Below are 21,947 nucleotides of genomic sequence, written 5' to 3' on the forward strand. Positions count from 1 at the left end.
AAAAGTGCATCTGGTAGACATTTTCAACATAACACTGTTCCAGCAAAACCTCTTGACTCATATATTTGGAGTCCAAGTGTCTACAAAGTTGACTCAGGTATTAAAATTGGCAGAAAAGGAAGAAGTGCTAGGTTAAATATTAGAGAGAAAGATCACCCATTAACTACACTTGGGAACTTCCAAGGGAAAAATAATGACAAGTCTAGAGCTTTCCCTGATCTTCTGAGATGGCCAGTCTCCATGAGGAGGCACAAGTTTGGCCCAGTTGCCAAGGATGGGATATTGGAAGGCTTTCACAGCAAGGCCATGTGGGAAGGAGTGTGTGGCTCTTGGCCATGTTAGTCGGGTGTTTCCTAGATACGATGGCAGGTGTCATTTTTTCTTTCCATTTGATCAGGGAATGTAATACCTCTTCAAAACAATTTTTACCCCACTGGTCAGAGATGTTAAAACCCAATCCTAAAAGAATCCCTTTGCCACTTTCCCTCAGAGGTACATTCTCCTATGCTGCCTTGATTCTTTTGAAAAATATAATTGTCAAACAAAAGTCTTTTGTTTCTTCGTTTTTTTTCTGTATTTAATGAAATTAAAATATATAGTTAGTATATATTGAGATGCCTTCCCATTAGGGATCTAAAGAAAAATAATTCTGCTAAACAGCAAGATGAATACACAAGAACACGAAGGCTAGCATTTCCAGTGTTGAAAATGATAATGTTTGGGGCGCCTGGGTGGCTCAGTCGGTTAAACGTCCGACTTCGGCTCAGGTCACGATCTCGCGGTCCATGAGTTCGAGCCCCGCGTCGGGCTCTGGGCTGACGGCTCAGAGCCTGGAGCCTGCTTCCGATTCTGTGTCTCCCTCTCTCTCTGCCCCTCCCCCATTCATGCTCTGTCTCTCTCTGTCTCAAAAATAAATAAAACGTTAAAAAAAAAAAAAAGAAAGAAAATGATAATGTTTATGAAGCTTGTCGTGATCTGAAAGGGTTAAGGAATGTCTTCAATAACAGGAATTATGTCAGGAACCACTGACATCCTATGCGGTGCATTCCTTTACAAATCAAATCTGAAATTAGTGCTAACTTTTCCTACTCATATTCCAGATAGATATTAGCATAATAACTGGGAGGTTTTTCTTAAAAACTTTTAGTTTTATATCCATATAGCATCCAGTGCAGTATCTTATACAAAAGAGATGATCAATAAATAGGTTTTGAATTGACTGAATGAATCAACTTGTTGGCACTACATCAAGGAAGTCAAGCTACACAAGCACACCCACAATAGGTTACTCACTCCTTGGCTTAAAACCCTTCAATGGCTCTCCATTACACCTCAATAAAGTCTAAACACCTTCTGGTTATTTAGATCCTACCTGCATTTCTAGCTTCATCACTCATCAACATTTTTGCCAGTTTTTGGGGGAATACAGTAACCATAGAAGCATAATAGATTTTGAGAGTAAAATCTTAAGAGCAACACAAAATGGGATCAGAATGGAGATATACGACAACGCTGGAAAGAGACAAAATGATTCCCTAATGATAAGATGTGCTGTAAACTGAATATATTAATATATATATATAAATGAAAGCTATGTTCTTCAAAGGGGAGGTAGGGGGAGAGCCATGGAATGTGCCATGGGAGGCAAAGTAGTAATCAATGGATTTATTTATATCATCTGGGCTCATTGGTAACCCTCTGGCTACAGTGTGATGGTTGTATCAAACTATCCACCATTTGGTTAATCTAGTTATTGCTCTAATTTCTACTTATCCAACAACCTTACAATTATGTTTTATTTCCTTTAGAAATATTCATATTTGAGCTATAAATCTGTACACCCTGATTACTCTCTACTTGGATGTCTCACAAAAGCTTCCTATTCAGCATGTCCAAAAGTGGCCTAGTCCCCCCAACCGATTCTTTTTTCTGTATTTTCTGTGTGTAAGTGGCACTGTCATCCATCCACACAAAACAGAAACCTTGAGATTCTCATAGTGGTCAATATGCCTTATTTCAAGCACCAAGCACTATAAATCCTAACATCTAGATATTTTTCTAATTCATTAATTTCTTTTCATCCTTATTATCATCATCCAAGTCCAAGTTCCAAATATCTCTAAGAAGACCTTATTCCTACTTTTAACAGGGCGAGTGTTTGGGAAATAGTAAATCGATGTAGTAAAATCATAATCCTTTGCACCTACCCACTTCCACAGCAGAGCATATGGATAACTGTCCCAGTAGGAGAAGTAGATGGAAATGACCAAGAAGAAGGAACACAGTGCTTAGCTTTGAGTCTCAAAGATGATTTACAGGATGTCTGTAGATGGAAGACTCAAAAGTCCAGCCTTGGAGAGCCTAAGAAAGGGAATTCTCAATTCTATAGCAAGATCTTTGGTTGTGTACTACATTTTAGTGTTTGACCGCAGGCCAAGAGAAAGAAAACAAAATGGAACCAGGGGAAAACATCTAGCCCACCTTTCCAGCCTAGAGTGTTAGAGAAGGAAGACAATAGGCAGAGATAGCAGCAGCGCACCATGAAATATGTGTCTCGGCTCACTTCTCTTGAGTGACGTGCTGGAGCAGGTAGACATTTAAAGAGGTTTTCTCCACTTCCTATTTAGGACCATCTTGCCTGGTGCTCCCTAACTCCCAACCTGGAATAACTCAGCAGAGTATAAATTGAGGAAAACCTGGGTAAGTGGAGGGAAAGGCTGAAGTCTAGCAACCTAGTTGCTCTCTTGTCTTTAGTGCAATATGGAAATGCAGAAGGTCCTGTGTGCTCTGTGGAGGGACATGGGCAGCCACGGATGGTGCTGACTGGGGAGGCCACAAGAAGCCAGGGCTGGGAGTTCATGGGTATCATACTGCAGTCTAGATGGAACACAGAGCCAGACTTCAGACAGTCATGATGCAGCAATGACAGAGAGAGCTCGGGCGCAAATGAGGCAGTGAAGAGAACCCCAGGCCTAACCACGCTGAGATACAACAGACGGGAGTTCATCAGGCATAGAGTCAGCAGCAAATGGAGGCAGGGCAGCAGTAACCGGGCATACAGTGAGGTACAGAGGACAGTAGTAAGAACCCAGAGAGCCACCTCAAGACCCAGATGCAAATACCGGGCACTGGAAGCTCTCCCATTCCACCAGTGCCATCTTGGGGAGAAGGAGACTGGGTGGATAACTCTGAGCACTTAGCTGAAAGGGACCATTCCAAATGAAAGGAAATGACTTAAGACTGGAAGAGACTGGGGTATAAAGTACTTCCCTGCTACTAAGAATAGGAACTTACAGTGTGAGTAAATTTCCAGCCTGCAACATACACTGTCCCTCCTGCTATGTGCTCTCAACTTGCAGCCAGAAGGCTATTTTGACAATGAATATCTAATTAAACCAGACGGATTATGAAAAACCTTCCAAGGTTTTCCTCTGCCCATTGGATAGAGATCAAATCCTTAATGTGGCCAATAAGCCCTTCACAGCAGGCCCTCCTATGCTCTCTACCACCGCTTCCTGTTTCCCCTAGCTCCTCTCAGTTCACTGATCTCCAGTCACAATGGTCTTCAGAGTATCCTGAACTTGTATACCCTCAGTCCATATTATCACCTCCAAAGTCCCTCCCCAACTCCAAATCCGATTCAGCTTTTAAGTCAGCATTTAACTATTTCGTTTTCAGGCAAGCTTTCTCTGACTAGAATTTTTATCCCTGTAACATACTAGATTACATTTTCAAAAACGAATTTCTTGACTTCAGGAATTCCCAGAGCCTTTTCTATGCTGTTGTGAATCTCCGAGAAGCAGGAAGGAATGTGCACAGTTTCCTAAACTTTACTACCTGGAACACTTGTCTCCCCTCGGAGAACTAGTACCTGCAGGAAAGCATTAGGTAAAAGCTGACTCATGAGACTCACAGAACTGAGAACTGTGTCTCTTGGAAGAACAGAGAATAACTAAAGTTAGGAAGGCTTCTTGAAAAAGAGAAGAAATACTTTTCCCATGGTGGGAAAATTCCCATGCTGAATTTCTTTTGAGGAGATGAGAAAGTGGTAATACAGCAGAAGAGGAAAGAGGAAAGAGTAACTGGGGTGCCCATCAGCCCCATCAGGAAGATCTGGAGGTGCCTGCATTGGGCATTCATGATCTCTCCACTGCCCTGCACCCCATTCCAAGGCCCATAGCTTCAGTCTGTGCTCCAAGAATCTTCTCCTCCAGCCACAGGCTGCACTGGCCTTGGTTTCTATACAGGAAGACCAGCCAGTGACACTCCTGAGGAGTCTACAGTAGCTACTCTAGCAGCCAGAAGAAAAGAGGCCACCAGAAAAGGAAGGAAGCCAGAATGGGGCAGAAGGAAAAGTGGAAGCTGGTCTTCTCTTCTCCCATTTGTGAAGACGATATGCTCTGGGAAACAGGTGGCATCATTCTGGGTAAGAAAAAGTAAGTAAATCTACAAAGAACAGCAGTCATCGGAGAAAACTTCCCATCAGAAGATTTATGACATTATCCACATGGAGCAAACTTCACTGTTAAGTTAGATGTGCTTGAACCCCATTCAAGGGGATTTAATAACTGAGATGTCAAAGAACCTTATTAGAAGGCAATCTTACCTATGTGATCCTCTGACCTGGACCCCGCGGATCAGCTACAGTGACATGCCAAGATATGTGAGCCAGGGGGGTGAAAAAGAACTTCTGGCAACACAGCTTAATAAATGGATTTTTTGGCCCAGGGAAGTTGCTGATGTAGTAAAACGAGATGTGGTCCGACAAAAATTAGGTTACACATGAGAAAGATCTTGATAAAATATAGCCCTTCCCCGGCAAAACTACGTTATTTTCTATTAGATGGGTAGACCAGATAACCTCTGCAACTTTATCATCTGAGGTCATAGGTCATTTGGGGACACCTCAATTTGAATAATAGATAGGGGTCAGACATTCTACATGTGAATGATTCCTTTTCTGGAGGTTGCTGGCAGGAAAGCCAGGTATCTCCTCCTGCTTGAAAGAAACTCACAGAGAAGCACACAGTTGTGGATCCGTTGAAGAAACGGCAACCTCCATAAACCAACACTCTCCGAAAAGCATTATGGTTGGAAAAGCACAGGCTTTAGGGCAGAAGGAGGTGGCCCAGGCTATGCATCACCCAAACGGAGATGTGAATCAATTAGTCACATCTCCTCTGCTCCGTTATCTACTGCCTTTTCCTCAACATGCTTGTTTATAAATGATCCCAGCAAATGAGACCCCACTAAAGTCGCTAAGCTAATAATCAGAAAACCTGGGGATAGTTATAGCCTACCTCACTGTGTCACTAGGACTTGAGTGCCTGCGTCCCCTATTAAAAGACCTTTCTAGGGCTCCAAATCATAAAAATAGTGCCGTTTAAAATGACTGCTCTGGTCAAGGAACATTGCTTTGGCCATCAGGTTATAAGTAGCCAGGTGTGGGGAAGAATCAGTGAACAGAACAGGCTCCAAGGCAGAAAGAGACATTTTCTTAAGGTGTGCATAGAGGCTGACAAAGGGGAAAAATGAAATTATGGAAGAAAGGCTTTGTGAGAGACTTTTCTCCTCCTTATTTCACATCCAGGATCTAAGACCACGCACTGGCCAAGAAGCTGAAGTCAGCGGTTTCATGTCCTCAGGTGGTTCTGAGACAAGAGAGAAAAGAGTGGATGATGGGGGCCTAAGGGGGGTGGGTAAGACAGGGTCATTTGATAACTCTTGGCTTGAACCTATGAGGGTTTCCCTTCAGGTATTATCCTGAAGAAAGCTCCGGGCAACCTTATGCTGATTCTTTACTTGTCACTTCTCAAAGGTGAATCAGTTCACGCTTACAACGGCTGACTCTGTGCTAACTGTTCAAGTTCACATGCACCTTCTAATTATAAGGAACAGGCTTCTTGGGCTTCTCCAGGCAAAAGCGGAGAGGAAGCCAACATTATTTTTGCTGTTACTGCAACATCCAACTAATTTTCCATCTGTTAGAGCCTCAAATTAAAAGGGCAATGATTATGAGTGAACACATGCCCACGGGCATGGCCATCCTTTACTTATGTGACTGAGACAGTCACTGTGCCATTTTCTGGATTGAGGGGACAGAGAAAAGAGCCATACAGGATAGGACTTGACCTGAGAGACAAGAGAGTTGGCTTATGTACTGACCATGCTTTTAAACAGCTAAGTGGCACTCTGCAAAAGCAACTTAACTCATCAGGAGGCCTATTTCCCGTTGACAAAATGCTCAAAAGTTTCATGACTATAACAATGGCAAGAGCAGGGAAAGCATTTTGAATAAAATACCCTGTTAGAATCATTTCAAGGTGTACGGGAAGACATACTAAGAATGTAAAATGGAAATATACCTTGGATATTGAGATTAGACTTTAAAAACTATAAAGAAAGTGTTCATGCAATGTTTGAGGAAGTGTCACAGGATGAATTGGGATGATTCAAAACAGACCGATTTAAGATGAGGTTACAGAAAGTAATCTGCACATATCTGAAGGCACATTGGGGAACCCTGAAGGGGATGCTGGGGCAAGTTTCATAGTGACTGAACGCATCAACATCAAGGGAACCTCCATCTGTAAATTCTTCCAAATGAATTCCTTGTCGCAATATGAGTAATAACCATACGGCACATACACGTTACAATGTTACTGTGTCACCCACACCTTTCCAAAGTGATCGAAGAGAGATCTGTGTGCTCAACCAGGTATTTAATAACGGCATTGACAAAATATCCAAGAGTCCTTCAAACAAACCATAAGCTCTCCTTGACTTGGATCATTTCCAGACTCCCTAAGGAGGGTTACTGATGGTCAATGACCAAATAAGCACTCGGAGGAAAGGACAGTTGGTTATAGGGGTGGGGCGAAATGAGGACCATGATCTGATTGCCTGTGATAGTTGACAACAACAGGGCATTCCTTAAATGGTTTCTCAGAGGCATTTTGGGGCAGTTGGTTAAGGAATCCTATGTCTTCCAGCCAGAATCCATGGGCTAATCACCCTTAATCACTAAGAGGGCTCTTGCATATTATGGGAATTTTGATGAAAATAAATAGGCCACCTGGAGATGGACATGGTGAACAAGAGATCCCTTTCTTTCATCTTTCTTCGCTCATTCTTCCTTAATCAGAAAAAAATTACATGTCAAAAAGCAGTTGAAAAAAAAAAAAAAAAAAAAAAAAACCTCGCAATGCTGTAGAAAAATCGTGCAATTCTCGTTCCAGTCATTAGACCTCTACAGAATTATTCAAGAATATTAAAACAAAGCTTTTATATGTGTCCCCCAAATTATTTCTCTTGTTCCAAACAATCTGAGTGACAGGATAAATAAGTTAATGGTCTCGTTCCTAAAATATGGTGGTGGTTTTTGTTCTCTTCTGTCACTCTGATAGTATAGAAGAGTCTTTTTGTGATCTTCCAAGAGCTACCCAAAGGGCTGGTTACAGTCATGGTAATTACCACCAGAGACTGGGGCCACGTGGTTAGGAGGGGTTGGCACATTTTCCAGGAGTAAGGGCATTTGGAAACCCCATGGAGGGTCCCCATGGCACAAAGGCTCTTGTGTATGGTACTGCTTTATGAGAAAGGCTCAGCCGATTCCTCAGCAGCTGTGAAGTTGTCAGCCGTGGCATTCTTTACAAAGCTGGGTGGCTGCTCACTGCTGACATGTTCAGTTTTGAGCTCTGAAAAAAAAAACCCTCACTGGAATGTTGAGCTAGGCAAAGATAGCAGATGCCCAAAATGAAAAGGCCCATCATACATCAGGTGCTTAGGAACCTTCTGGAAACTATTGAAAAAACATGAGTACTTTTTCTACTAAGTTTGCACTTAGCCATTTCAGGTGCTTTTCATCCAAATCCCTCAACTTCCCCCTCCTGAACCTTGACAGCCAGACCAGAGACGATCCAATAGGCTATCGATCATATTCTCTTCTAAAGGTCACACTGGGAGAAGCATAAATGCCAGACAAACCGCACGCCTCTCTCAGGAAGATGCACGTTTCATTTGCTTTCCTATTTAATCTCCTACAGGTTTTCAGCAAGACATGCAAATATCTTGGAAATGACCATGTTAGGTTTGATCCCATACTTGTGATCATTTTCTGAGGTGTTTTCAGTTTGGAGCTCTAATCAAAAGAAAGGACCAAATGCAAGTGGCAATCATCCTAGACTCCAGTCTAAACAAAGCCGACAACTTGACAACATGTTCTGGTATCTTCTAATGGAAGAAAGACAGTGTCCCTCTGAGAGTGTGGCAACACCAATTCCTAGGACTAGATCTTGCCACAACAGTGTCCATTTAGGTAGTAATGACCTGAACAAAGCTAAATGTATGGCTACTGTGGTTATTAGAAGGGTGCCTGGCAATAAAATACTATGCCTTAGCAAATAAAGAGACATAGAAGGTGAAGAAAGGTCAGAGAAAAAAACAGATGAGGAATCAATGTCAAAAGAGGTCACTTTATGAGCTTCAAAGGGAGCTGCAGTCATTGATTATAATATCACTGAAACAACACAGGCCCTATGAGATCTGAAATTACATTTCCAGTCTAAATTTATAGAACTTAGTACAGACTCTGGTTGTGATTGTAGCACGTTAATGGAAGCCTACCAAGTAAGCATGATTTAGATGGGCACAGGCAGAGGTGAATTCAGTTCTTCCTGGGTTTGTATAACGAGGTGCATGATCAAGAAAGCTTTGGAATAGGTTTCTTCTTTAATTTCAGAGACATTGCTAGTGATAGCCAGGGCCAGAATTCTCTTTCAAGAACACAAATTGGATTATGGCACTCCCTTGCATACAAACCACCTATAGCCCTTTTCTGCATGCAGGATAAAGTATAGAATCCATAGATAATATGTAACCTCCTTCTTGTTTTCATTTTCTTTAATGTTTATTTATTCTTGAGAGAGAGATAGAGAGATGTAAGCAGGGGAGGAACAGAAAGAAAGAGGGAGACATAGAACCCAAAGCAGGCTCCAGGCTCTGAGCCCTCAGCCCAGAGTTCAATGAGGGACCCAAACCCGCAAACCGCGAGATCATGACCTGAAGTGAAGTCAGACACTTAGCCAACTGGGCCATCCAAGCACCCCTATAAGCTCCTTCTTATGAGACCACCACAGCATCCTTTTCTGACTTCATCTGGTACTCCAACCACACCAAAATTCTCTGTTTTCTGAAGCCAACATACTCTTCCCTCCATCCAGGCCTTTATACAATTGTTTTCTGGCTGAAACACCCTCTCTGCCCTGGTAAATTATCCCTATTCTCTTTCCCCATTTCTTCACCATGGCAGATCCTGGGCTCAGCAAACCCCATTTCCTTTCCTTTCTGGGTACACAGCTATACCACCTTTCTCATTTTCCCTTGCTGTCAAATAGTTTTACATGACTGAACTCTGGCCAGTGGTAGGTGGGTAGAAATGATGCATGTATGACCTCCCTGGCCCCTAAAATCCTCCCTTTGGATACTCTATGACCTATCCCTTCCAGTGCTTCAGACTCTGAGGCCCTTGGGGATGGCCCTGGGTCCAGGGCCTTATGTGGACCAGAGCACCCAACTGACCCCACCCTCCACTCTAAGTCAGACATAGCAAAAATGAGAAGTAATGTAAGGCATCAAGATGTTTAGGATGTTTGTTTCCGCAGGTAGTCTACTTTGACCAATGCACTCCACCAGATATTATTAACCGCATTTTATCTTTTGTTATTGTGGTTATTTTTATGGGTTGCCATACGTTGATGTTTGGAAGACATCTAGATATAAATAGAAACTCATGTTTATTGAAGGAAAGAAAAGGTGGACTTACAGCTAAACAAAAACTAAAACTATGCAAAACCTTTTTCCATCTCCAAGCTGACTAGCTAAGCTGGCTAGAACATGGTGCCACTGAAATTGTGTTCATGGCTTACACCGTACTGGAAATAGTTGGCTTATACAGAGGAAGGCCTTTCTGGAGAGCCAGGCTGTGTCCCTTTTCCTGGGCTGCTGTTTTTCAGATGCGTGCCACTAATCATGCACCTGCTTGAAGGACCACAAAGGGAGAGAATTACAGAAACACGTGAGCAGCAATGGCAGCACAGTTTTTCAATCCTTTCAACGCTATAAAAATAGAATGACTAGACGACAAAACCCGAAACTCATGGACAACATTTAAAACAAAATGGGAGACAAAATTTCCTCATGAATCCCAAACCAGTTGACTGGGCAAACCACCAGTAGCCACAAATCATACGTGGAATCAGCATCTGGATGGGAAGGAGAAGGAAATAATGGAGTGGCATCCCATGGACCTAAAAACAGAAGAATGCTAAAGTAGCCAACAGTACTCACTGAAAAGTTCATAGGGCCAATTTGAAACAACAGCTGTAACCAGGAGGGGGTTTTGTCCTTTTTAACTCCTAAGTGCAAGGAGCCCATGCTAAGTAGGACTGAACAAAACAGAACAGTTTGGTTCTTACAAACTGTCAAGTCACCAGGGTTCCCTTCCAGAGGGAGCTCCCACGAATGGGAAATTTCTGTAACCGGCATTAAACTTGAGGAGTATGGAAAAAAGACCTGAAAGAAAGAGAAAGTTTAGATCAAAGTGGCGATGGGGAGAGAAGCCAGAAAAAAAATCTACCAAATTTTTGTACACTACATTACACACACACACACACACACACACACACACACACACAGGGAAAGCTCTGTTTTCTGAACTCTACACTTCATTCTAAAAGGTCAGGAAAATTAATTTCACATAAAAATGAACAACGGAAAAGTATCAAGGTCAAATGCCGTACAAAGTTATTATAATTACAAAAAAGAATACAGAGCAGGAAAACATCCCTAGAGACAACAAAAGCGTGCTGGAAAGACATTCACATAAAACAGATCAAAACTATAACCTATCACTTGAAAAGAAGCATAAGACATTAAGAAATGATACAAAATATAAAAGAACACTACAGTCAGATTACAAGAACTTGTGAAAATGGTGATAGAACTCAGAAAAGAATTAGAAATAAAAGGGAAAAAAACTTTCATAAATGTCAACTAAACTGGGAACAAATAAACACAACAAATAATACCCTAATAAATATTAAAGATAAAAAGGTTTGAAAAAGAGACAAATAGTAAGATGAACAAAGAAATTGAGCATATGGATAAAAAGAGATTCTGAAGAAGTCTAAGCAAGGGAATATAACAAACACTTACAACTAGAATTCAAGAAAATTTCCTGGAATATTAAAAAAGAACTTGAAAAGACACTGAATATTTATACCATGTACCTGACAATACTGACCCCCTAAAGAAACCAATACTGAAACACATTCTAATAAAACCCTTTGGGTACATGACTTACACTGTAAAGAAAATTATCAATAAATTTTCTAAAGCAATGCTTTAGGCCAGAAGAAAATTAAGCTGCCTATTTGATATACTAAAGGAAAGAAAATAATTTTATATCCAGCAAAACTGACCTGCAAGTGTAAAGGGTTGAAACAAATTGTTATGGATATAGGCCAGAACTACAAGAATATTGTTCCTTTCTGAAGAACACTGCTAACGAATGAACTTAGGCAATCAAAACAATTAGAGAGACCACCAACATAAAGACTGGTGGTGAATATTAAAATATATAGTTGCCTGTGGAATTAAGATTAAAAGTGCACTAAAAGGTAGACAGCAGAGTATCTAATGGCTATATGCTCTGACGAGGTGCATACAGCACAACTATTTTAAAATGAGGAAAGGATTGGTGGGTGGGACTGTATGCAAAAAAAAAAGTTTTAATGTTTTCAGTAACTGCATTGGTACTAGTATTAGCATTGCTCTCCTGAGACTAGTGTGTGACTAATATGGTATAAAACAAGTGGTATCTATGAAATATTCTAACTCTCTTATCCCCTGTGTCCTTGTGAATGAAGATTCATGGGAAAGGAAGGATCTATAAATGCAATGTGCAAGAGGTCAAATAAAACTCTGTGATCTCAAATTTGAATTGGAATATCAATATGAACTCCTAAGTTCATAAGATATTTAATATAATTTTTTATTTGATGTTTATTTATTTTGAGAGAGAGAGAGACAGAGTGAGAGTAGGGGGAGGAGCTGAGAGAGAGAGGGAGACACAGAATCCAAAGCAGGTTCCAGGCTCTGAGTTGTCAGCACAGAGCCCAACACAAGGCTTGAACTCACAAGCCTTGGGATCATGACCTGAGCCAAGCTGGATGCTCAACCGACAGAGCCACCCAGGTGCTCCCATAAGATATTTAATAAAATAAATTCATAAAAATATAGATATGTCTACCTAGCTATATTTTTGATGTGTTTATTTGATAAATAGGTAGGTAGGCAGGAATATAGGCAGGTAGATAGGTAGATAGATACACAGATAGATAGATCCCAATTTTGTCCTCTACAAAAGGTTAGAAAACAATGACCAATGCAGCAGCGATGAGCATCCCTGGCACCCAGTCTATAGTCTTGGGATAACATTTCTTACCCAAAGAAACTACAGCTTCTTGGAGAAATGGCTGATTCCAGATCTAGGACAGGAAATGTACAAGATGAGCCTGGAACTTCCTATACATCAGATAGCAAGGAAGTTATCAAAGGCTGTTAAGGCAATGACAAAAGGACTCAAGATGCAACTTGAAAAGGTCCTCCCTGGCTAAAGTGGGACAATTTGAGCTTCAATAATGATCGCTGCCTTGCCTACCATCACCTACACTCTTGCCAAAGGAATCAAACTTGAGTGTAACCCAGTCTCTGGATCCAGCTGCCAATTTGCAAGAAACACAGCAGGGAGGAGGGGGGGGCGGGGGGCGCAGGTGCAGTGTTGGCAGAGGAATGTGTTAAAGTGCACTATGAGTATGTGGTCAGTAAAACTCAGGCTGAGGGAAAGTCTACTGGTCAAATGGCCCAGGTTCCCAGATAAACCGTAAGGAAACAAAAGGGATTAAGGAGGAACTGACAAAGTAAAAGAGATTTACAGGGCATATCCTTTTTATTTATTTATTTATTTTAATGGACAAGACTAAACTATAGCATTTGGGGATGCACACTGGGTGATGAGTGTATTTCTAAAAATACCATGAAGTGATTATTATAAAAGGATGACGATTACTTATGGGCGTTACAAAAGGCTGTGATTGGGTGAGGCTTATGGGTGGCAAAACTTGAGTTCTTGTCCTGGCTACCATACGATACACGCACAATTTTCATATATTTATATATATATATATATATATATATATATATATATATATATATATACACACACACATTTATATACACAACATTTTGTACAACATGTATATATAATATGTGAATATGCGACACATGACGACACTCATTTGATTCACATAGTTTTTCTGCTTGTGTTCTATTTGCAATAAAAATATATATATTTTTAAAAACAGACTGCGTTTCTCACTGACATCCCATCTCCTGCTGAGAAGACTTCGCAAAACACATGGTCGAAGTGGAAAAGAATGCTAGGAAATGATGATTGAGGTCATATTGTGAAGGTCAACAAAAGTCTTTGCAGAGTTATATTTAATTTAGGAAGATAATGTAGATCTACTTAAAGGTTTTTATGAGTCCAGTGATTTCGCCTTTCCTCTGAACTTCTTAATGTCTCCATCATTTACTTGATTCTCAGATTTGTATAATGAAGCTGAGAGAGCTAAGGGAACACGACGCAAGATAAACCCTGGCAATAACTCTGTGGTCTTACTGGGTGAAGGGGGATGAACCAGTGCCCTTATCATGATGGAGCCACCCTAATCCTGTTTACTGGGATTTAATAGAAACCTGCTCATTGTGTTCCATACATTAAATAAGCTTAACCAGACCCCGTGCTTTTCCAAGCATCTACATTGCTCTCGTGCTCAGAGAATGTGCCAGGACTCACGAGACAAGAGTCAACTCTGAGTCACACAATCAACACCAGATAGACAGACATGAGGGAATAAATGCCTTTGAGTATGCCTGACCCATCAAAACCAATGTACAGGTAACTTTCTGAGACTATAAAGAAGATATCCCTTAGAAATGATTATTTTATACCCATTATTCTATTTTAAAATACATCAGACTTTCACAAATAGGCTATAATATTTAGTCTGCTAAATATTTTTAGTGACCATAAAAGAATAATCATAGAGATTGCGTAGATGTGTTCTTTTTTTCCCCAAAAGGTCTCCAGTTCCTCCACTCCAAATTATCCATCCAGCGGGACTTTCAGGAGGTAATAATGTGTAAAATTCTCCTCGTTCAAGACTAAGACAAAAAGGAAGCTCTTAAAATTGCCAGTGTCACAGTTAGGATAAAATGGGCTGCCAATCACCAGAGCATAATTCGGCCCCATATTATAAAAGCACTACTTCTCAGTTCTTTCAGAAAAAGGTGAAATATTAAATCACAAATAAAGAACAAAAAAGAGGTGAAATAAGGCAAAGTAGCTAAGTGCATGGAAGTAAGTACCAAATGTAACAGACAGGAGTAAAACAAACCTCCCAAGAGCCATCTTTCCCAGGACTGCTTTCATGCTTCTAATTCAGAGGAAATAAATGGGCTCATCCCACCCTTAAATATGGAATAAAAAGACGGTGACACTGGACTGCAGAAGAGGCTAGGCCAAATTCACAGAGGTTTTATTAAAAACAGGAAAAGGTCAAGTCCTCTTCCCCCAAAGGAATGTCCAGCGCTTGTCAGAATTATTACTCCAAGATAGTTTCTTTATTAAATTCACTGTGCAGAAATAGAAAGACAAGGCCGGGGAGAACTAGAAAGACACAGGAAGTCTTACTTTAGTCTAGCCACAAACTAAATTTAATGCAAGATACAAGGAATCAGCATCGTCTTGACTGAATCTACAAACCAGATATATTTTAAAACCTAGAGTAAATCCTTAATGAACTAAGAAATGATGTCATTAAATAATCCTTGCGCTTTCCCCCCCAAAAAATTAGAAATGATATGCCAGGTATAACATTGGCAGCAACCTCACTGCTCACCAAGGGCATGAAACAGCCTTCTACGCTTTAACCCATGTTTGCTTCTAGTTAAAATCAAGTGTTAGTTAATGAATTAGTTTGAGCGAATTTATAGATTGAGGGCAGCCCAGCCCTGCCTTGTTTAGCAAACATTTTCAACATGGGCAGTCACGGGGAAATCTCAAGCCCAAGTTAAGTGCCAACTTAAAATGGATTCCCGAGACACCCCTGGCGTGTGAATTAATTCTATTTGTATTAATATTTGGAATGTCACGCAGGAAGCCGCAACTGGTTTTGCGTGACGCTCTGGCACTCTCTCCACGGCATTTTTACCATGAAAATGACCATGTTCTGAAAGCTGTGGCATACTGTGTGAGAGACTTTACAAGACTGAAAGGATGAAAAGCTGAAAATTTCTCCCCTGGTCTCTGCCTATTAAACACCCTAGCTTCTCAACAGCAGGCTACGTTTTGGTGTCAAAGAACAGGGCACTGTATTCAATTTCAGTGCAGTGAGGGGTTTGAGTAATCCTGTCTCTTTACATTTCATATCACACCCACTTGCAGAAAAGTCAACAGATCGGCTGCTCCAAAATAATGCCCACCTCTCAGGGACGTGGACACAAAAATACTCCTTGTAAGTAGGTAAAAAACAAACCAACAACAACAAAAAACCAAAGTGACACCTGGCAGAGAAAATCTGTTCTCAAGAGCTACAGTCAAAGGGGAGTGTCCAAGACTGAAGTGCTTCTCTTTGGAAAGCTGCAAACCAGTGCTCTTGTTTTTGTGATAACAGCAACAAGGCCGGTTCGGATCGGCAAAAACGGGGTAGAGACAAATACCTCCCTTCGGCCTACAGCTTCAAATGTTTCCTAACAGCAAACACTTTCACGGTTTCGAAATGAAAACATCACCTGATTTGGGTTGCGTTTCTTTCCCTTCCAAGCTTCGGGTGGAGAGGTCAGTTGACTAACGTGGCTCCAGAGAGGAGAAAGAACATAGACACAAGGCTCACGGTTCCCTAATCAACCCCCCGGCCAGTCAAAAAGGAACTAGTATGTACTCAGGTGACCGGCTTCTCTTCTCCCTCAGCTGAGAGCCAACAGCGGGATCCGTCCTGGGAAAATATCTGCTGTGGGCTTTGGGGTTTTACATATTGTCACCCCTCCTCTCCTCCTCCTTCTTTAATGGGTTCTAGAAAAAGCACAGGAGATTGCAGTTTCAGCAGACAGGGAAAAGAGGGTTGATATGCTTTACATAGTTATTTTTATATTTAATCCAAGAGCAAGAGAGGCCTAAGCAACCCAGCTGACTCTAAAAAGCATTTTAGGAAGTTGGCAACCGAACAAGCCACCTCCTGCTATCTCCTACTGTGAAGTAACTGTATCCGGGGTATAGACATGTTCATCAAAGATATCAATAGCACAGATAATTAAGTTAGCGCAGCAAACTATCCGCAGGCTTTGAAGTGTGGATACAGTTGGTGTGCTAACCTTTCCCTCACCTGATAGGCTAAGCCTACAATCCCCTCACACGTGTTAACAATCTTGTGACCTTTGGTCCCTTCTCATTATCACATTATTTAGGTTACCCAACCATGTGGGGCCTACCATAGGAAGGACTGCTTATAAGCTGGGAGAGTTAATAGGCTCAAAGACGGACTCCACCGGGATGAGAAGAACCTGCAAGTAGAGAGCCTAGAATTCTCTAGATGTGGCTATAATGCTCCAGGAAGGAAAGAGCATCACGGAGCGGGAAAGGTTGTTGGCTAACCCAGTGCTCCTCAAATTCTGAAGGGTGTGAGAGTCACATGAGGTGTTTCTAAAAATACGAGTTCCTGGATCCCACCCTCTACAGACTCTTACTCAAACCATTGGGCTACAGGCATGGAATCTGCATTCTATCATTAGAATATCATTAGAATTAGAATATCATTAGAATCTAGAAACTAGAATCCAGAGATGATTCTAGTTTGTAGCCCCTGCACTACTTTTTTTTTTTTTTTTTTTTTTTTTTTTACAAAACTAAGCACAATCAACTCTCCAGGAGCTAAGCACAACTACTCTCCAGTAGTATAGCCAGTAGTATTATCCCAGAAACCAAAAAACTCTTTATCCATCAAAGTTGGGGCTTTGCATATTTCACATCACTTGATCTTGTTTGTATATGTAAGATTTGTTTCATTTTACAGTCATGGAAACTGAGCAGTGTTAACTAATCTGCTCCAAGGGCACAAGTTAATAAGTGGCAAAGCCAGGGGCAGAACCCAAATCTGTGGCTACCAAATGGAATCACAGACCGTCACAGGGAGAAGTCACAAAGGAGCTATAGTCCCTCCTGATGTGGGTATAATTTACCTGCCTTTCAGGCCTTTCCTCCACAGAAGACCAGAGTGGGTGGGCCCAGGAGCTCAAGAAAGGGCTAAAGCTAACACATGCAAAGTATCAGAAGTTCCCCCAAGGCATGAGCATTCTTTGTAGGTTTTACTGGAACTTGATGGACAAAATAACCTATAGGAATTGCATGTAGGAATCAGCCTTTAGATGCAGAGAAGGCTGCTATGAAAAAAAATGAACGATGACTATCTTTTGAAACAGAAGATAAGAAATATGTGAGCTGGGTCTCTTTCTAGCCCACTCTGTACCCCCGTTATGCCGGTCTTTGCACAGACCCCTCCAAACTTGACTCGATCCTTACTACACTCATTTTGGGTTTTCAATGAGGAAGAGAAAGAGGCAAAACGGTGAAGAGGGCAAGATATAAAAGAAAACAAGGACCAGAGTACCAACTTTCCTCAACCCCACTCCCAGGCGTGGGGATTCCATAATTCCTTGACAGAAAGGCCTTTTACAGTAAGAAAAAGGCAGATGTGTTTCAACTGCTACTGGGAAGGTAACTAGCCTAGGATATCCATTAGTGGCCCATAAATCCTGCTGCTCAGAATGCTGATGGATTTCTAGTGATTTGTGATGTTTTTCTTTCCGGGTTTTGATGGCAACTGAGGTTGAACACAATAGACCAGTTTGGCAAAGGTAAGATGCCTCAGCTATGACAAACTTAACTCTCTGGACTCAAAACCCTCAGTAGGTGTGAGGCAGCAAACCTAGCTCAATGCCAATTCCCACAAGAAACCCCCTCTGGGAATATGACCTTCATTGTGGCACTTCCAAGGAAAATTCCATTGTTAAATGTGCTCTAGGAGAATCTCCCAAGAGGCTTGCTTAGAGAAATGTTACCCATTATTCTTTCAAACATGAGGTTTTAGTGGATTAAACCCACTCCGATGGTAAAAGTTTAAAAGGAGAGTCTTATATCCCTTGAAAACCCTGGCAATGAGGCTCGGAGGACAAACAACTTAGAAGGTAACGGCCATAGGTGTGAGCAACCCCTTCGTATTTCCAAGGCTGAGCTGCGATGGGTACTCACGCTCTGTCGTTTGCACCCAAGCTGCAGACCAGCTCGGTCAAGAACGGCGAGCGGAGGGGAAAACACAGCCAGGCCTGGGACCGGGTACAAAACTGGCAAGCGGAGAGCTACAAAACCTTTTTTCTTTTTCTCCCTCTAGAAGCAAATATAAGCCTGCTTTATGATGGCAATCCTAGTTTCCCAGAGAAGCACTTTTGCAATAACAGCACCATAGAATAAAAGCTTGAGCAACCAGCGGCATTTAGAAAAATAAAGCCTTCCTTTTTCCAAATACATTGTGGTCAGTGCTGCCAGTGCCTTGTTCCTTATGCTCCCTGCCCGGAGTTCACCTTAGTCCTCCAGACTCGAGTATTTAAAGTGTCCGAGTACTGAAAGGCACAGTCATGGTACCTCTTCAACAGAGTTTCTTTGAAGATTAACTGAATTACTGTATGGACAGACACTGTGGACAATGTCTGGTACATAGCAAGCTCTCTATAAGCCAAGGCTCTTAATATTATTGGATCAGTGGTTGTCATATGTAGCTCAATTAGCCACAACACATATATCACACCCCAAATATTTTGTAAAGCAAATATGTGACATGTTTGTGTTTTTCATCTTTATTCTATATCCCATAGGGAAACTTCTAATAAAAAAAAAAATCAGCCATTTAAAAAATATGAAAATAGGGGATGCCTAGGTGGCTCAGAGGGTTGAGCGTCCGACCTCAGCTCAGGTCATGATCTCACGGTTAGTGGGCTGGAGCCCCACGTCGGGCTCTGTGCTGGCAGCTCAGAGCCCGGAGCCTGCTTCGGATTCTGTGTCTCCCTCTCTCTCTCTGCCCCTCCCCCTGCTCATGTGCTTGCTCTCTCTCTCTCTCAAAAAGTAAATAAATATTTTTAGAAAGATTTTAAAAATCTGAAAATAGTTAAGCTACCTACTTTCTCCTTTACCTTTTAAACTTTGGAAGAATCTAGAACAAGGCTTCTCAACACTATTCTCCATTTTTGTTATGGAGGGGGGGTTGCCCTATGCGTCGTATGTTCAGCAGCATCCCTGGTCTCTACTCAATAGGCTGCCCATAGCACCTTCTTCCCAGTTGTAATAACCAAAAATGCCCTCTATCATTGCCAAATGTCCTTTGGGTGGGGGCAAAATTGCCCTTAGTGGAAAACCACTGGTCTAGCATTTTGAAACAGATGAGTAAACTACAGATACAAGTTCTGTAGAGTATGCCTCAAACATAAGATGCTGTGCCCCTGCCGAGGACTTCACGTATGCCACAAATAGCACGGTACCAACGGTGTAGTATGACCCACAGCCTGACAGGGACAGTGAGATGCTAAGCACTAACAAGCTATGGTGAGCAAAACAGTCCAAACTTCTTCACATATGCAAACTCAACATTTAATTTTCTGCAAGATTACCCACAATAATTACAAAGTTTCTATAATGCAGCCTCAAAAGCTTGGAACTAGGAGATCCATAAGAATTGATCTTTTATCTTTTACCTTTGCTGTGTCCTGGGTCTGTGTAACATAGCAAATGAATGTAGGCAATATTTTCCTCTAATTTCTAGGAGTAGTAAAGTGAAACTTTACTAAAATTAAAATGATTAAGTAATCCAATGGAGAGAAAGACAGAGTAAACCTCCAGCGTACAAACAACACTGAGACAGACGAAGACCCACTGTGCTTTTAAGTATGCATCTTTTAACAGAGCATATTTGTTGCCTATTCGATGACTAATAGTTTGACATTCTAAAAGTAATGTTGAAATATTAGCTGGTAGCTGCTTCTCGTTAATGATGGCTTGAGGGCAAAAAGCTGACATGTCTATGACACTGGTTTGTCCGCTCTGCCAGTCACATACAGTACTTTTGAAGCATTAGCAATAGCTTGAATGGACTTCCTACCGGGAATCTGTGGTCAAATGCTGACTAATGCCAGATCAACTTGAAGATTTCAGAGCCATTATCAAATACCTAATTTCTCTGTCATAGTCTTAGAATTAAGCCAAGCCAAGAAGTTCACCTTACTACTCGCAGCTGTATTAGGATCTTATTTACTTGATATGAATAAAATAGAGCTCTATGAGAAAGAGCACACATTAATTTCACCTTCTAATATCCATGTGACTTATAAGGTTCCCTTCCAAAGGAAAAAAAAAAAATGACACTCATATCTTAACTAAGTATCAGACCAACCCAATTTTCTTGTAAGGGCGTGAATCACTCTGAAGAAGGAATGTTGCACCGTCCACCCTCATAGCCATTTAGGTTTTCTGAGATGATGTTACGGACAAGGATTACTCTTCTACTACACAGTAAAATGGGTGGGACTACAGGGAAACATGAAAGCTAAGTTTCATGTACAAGGTCATTTGTCTCTTACTTAGAGCTGCCTCAATTCATTCTTCTGAGAGGCAGAGTATATTTCCACTCTACTGCCTGACCTAAGAAAGAGAGGCAAGCCTGACGACTGGGTAGAGAGAGGTATTCTGCATTCTGGTATGAGCCTCCAGGGGGCAATTCTCCTTTCCCTCATTTCTCAGTGGAGGACAGAATCAGATATTTGCACCATTGTTAGCCATAGATACCACACTCAACACAAAACGAGACACTGCAAGTATTTCTTCTAACATTCTCAGGGTGTTCTTCCCTTCCTAACTTTCTTTACACTCATCTTTAGTCCCACCCTGCACCATCCCTCTCACAAGACTGGAATCTCTGAGAGGTGGAATCAGTCCAGACATGGATGTCAGAAGGCTCAGTTTCTAGTCTTCTCTCTTTCTACCAAACTGTTACCCTGAACAAGCCACTTAATCTCGCTAAGTTAACTCAGCTGTAAAAGGCAGATGATAATTTGTGACTTCATAAACTTTCACTGCACAAATATCATGTATTATTAGAAGAAGTACTTAAATGTAGAGAAATCGTGGAAGGGAGTCATTTTGCATGGGATTTCAGTGAACACACTCAGAAGAAAATGATTCATCAACAAGCACAATTACTCTCAGGCGTCTTCACTCAAAACTGGCCATGTGGTTCCACGACCTTCTAAAGGAAAAGATGGAAAGCCACCTTTACTCCCTTTCAATTCCTCCTCTCCACTTCTACCATTTTAACACTGAAAAAGGGTAATTGGGAAGGTACCTTCTCCCCCTCCCCAAGAAGGACCCTGGGGCCTTTGCCTCCTGGCCTAACCTCAGAGATTTTGCTTAAACTGATTTAAGAAGGTGGGCTGGCTTGACATCAACCTTGGAAATTACAAGGATTTCTGCTTCTCTTTCCTTGGACGACATCTCAGCATTCCTCACACAACAGTTTGGTACCTCCCTCTTTTCCTGGTCCCCTATACTTACCCAAACCCACACCCTCAACACAAACATGCAGAGTGGGAAGTACCTCTCGGAAGGGGACTCCATCTGCTCTACAAACAGAATGCCAGTCGGACATAATGTGGGAGCAGCAGGCTACTGTCTGGGGAAGACACCATAGCGGCTGGTGGACCCCAGGAGGCTGAAGCACAAGAAGGCA

This window comes from Panthera uncia, chromosome F1 (assembly GCF_023721935.1).
Source record: "Panthera uncia isolate 11264 chromosome F1, Puncia_PCG_1.0, whole genome shotgun sequence".
Lineage (NCBI taxonomy): Eukaryota > Metazoa > Chordata > Mammalia > Carnivora > Felidae > Panthera > Panthera uncia.